Source organism: Dysidea avara, chromosome 13 (genome assembly GCF_963678975.1).
Source record: "Dysidea avara chromosome 13, odDysAvar1.4, whole genome shotgun sequence".
NCBI lineage: Eukaryota > Metazoa > Porifera > Demospongiae > Dictyoceratida > Dysideidae > Dysidea > Dysidea avara.
Window position 1 is genome coordinate 11,946,415 of NC_089284.1, and position 2,380 is coordinate 11,948,794.

Consider the following 2,380-nt stretch of genomic DNA (forward strand, 5'->3'; position numbering starts at 1 on the left):
AGTATTAAGTTTTGATGCAATTTTAATGCAATAATTTATGGCATCATGTAAAATTTTGACTGTGTACATATTTTTATTGAAATTCTTTATCAAAATACAAATAGCAACAACTTGCATTTGCTATGGTGCATAGACTTGAAATAAAGTTCAACAGATTCGCTACATCATTTACAGCAAGATGCCATTTAGTTTTTGTTGATAGGACCAACCATTCCAAAGATATGAATACGTTAAAACAATGTATGAAAGTTGAGGTAATGAAGGACAACTAACTTCAAGAACTTGTTCTCGGGATTTCTAAAACGTGTTTTATTCCTGAAATTTACTTGATGCATTCACATTTATAAATATTGCATTTCTAGTACATCTGTATTAGAAATGCAATGTTATAAAATACTGAAATTGCCAGGTGACAGCACCAATATTCTCTTGAGTTTCTGATGCTAAATCATTTATTACTAGATGGCTGACAACTTTTGATCATGATACTATTTAACAGCAGCAGTCTTTTCACTGCAGCAGTCTTTTCACTGCTGCACTATGTTACCTTAAATTTGCATTCCCATATGTTTGCAATACATTATTTTTTCTTTTTTAATTGCAACCTTATGTCCATCCAAACTTGGTAATATGTAGCTGCAAGAACTGTAAGCAAATAAAACATCTTTATATCATTCACATATTTAATTATTATGTTTTACTTAGTCTATTATACTTCAAACTAGATTGCTTTGTAATTGCTAATTTTCACATCTAAAAGAGAATTATTATGGTATACCCTTAATTTGAGGTAGCTACGTAGTTAGCTACTTGTAAAATTTTGAATTTCTGTTTCAGTAATACATACTTCATGCATCATGCATGTACTTTGTCTACCAATGCATGCACTTTTATGTTCACCCACAGTTCATATCAGATGCAACAGTTGTCCTGAAATATGGCATGATGCACAAGTATATACACAGGCATACACAAAGTATACACAGGTACAGTTTGGATTCTAGACCTGACCTACAGGGGGGCCAAGAAAGGAACAGCATAACTATTGGTGTTTGGCTGTAGTATAAAGTAGAATTTCAGGGGGGTCTGAGGGTGCAACCCCCAGAAGTTGCAGGATTTTTGCAATTTAAAGGCTTGAAAACAGCCAAAAATCTATGCTAAAAACATGAAAAATGAAAATGCCAATCTATACCGCAACTTTTCCCCCAAGATTTTTAAAAGTTATTTTTCAGCAGGAGGGGGCCATGTCCCCCCCTCCTAGAATCGCCTATACACAGGTATACACAATATAGTGTTTGTGTGTATACCTGAACTGTATATATCTGGTGTATACTTGTAACTTGTGTGTACGATACACACATTTATAATCTAACTCTCCTAACCTTAACAAAGCCTACCTTCTGAAGCTCCTAATCTTGGTATTGAGTCAACTACTGGATGTAGTTCCTAATCCGTATACTGGATCAACTACTAATTTCACTGTTCTCTTTAGCTGTATGTAGGGTTACCCATTGTGTATACTTGTATACCTGTAGATCAAGGAAGTTTGGCTCTTTATAGTGCCACTAGCTCGTGGTTGTCCTGGACTATATGTAACAGTCCAATAGAACACATGCACACACCCAACACTTGTGCAGGGCATGATACAGTATGCACTATGCAAGTATGACGAAGCAGCAAAAGAAAAAAACATTATATGCGCTCGGTACACTCTGCCAGATACAACAACACTGTGTATACACTATAATGTCATCATACTAATATATATATGCACTTATAATACTTGTATATACCCATTTCACTATGTGATATATGCAGCTAAATCAATCTTCCAATTGCAGATTGTTGGCTTATGTGTACTATGACTTTTATGAGGGTTTTTACTACAAATGATAATGTTATTTATTTATACTTTACAGGACTGTACAAATCAATGTACAAAATTAAACTAAAGAGCTTAACAATTAAATTACAGACCTGAAGGTCTACCAGTGTCTTGCACTGGTAGCCATAATTAATTACTTACAAATTACAATTAGCTATATTAATAATTACAAGGGATAGCTATAAAGAGTACAAGTTAAAGAGAGCTTGAACTGATGTTTAAACATTTGGAGCAGGGGCAACGGAAGTAAAAAAGTACATAGATTATGTTCAGAGGTATTATTTATTTCAGTAGGATCCTACAGATTTAGTAGCAAACATGTTTAATTCCAGGCTATGCAAACACTGACTTCTCAAAGTCATACATTATGTCACAAGAAAAAAAAATTACAGTTGGATGTTAACTACAAGTACAGGTGTACAACTTCTCATTTAGGTCTCTGTTCATTTGAGTATAATTACCACCTAGACTATGCATGAATAAATAATGCTAGGT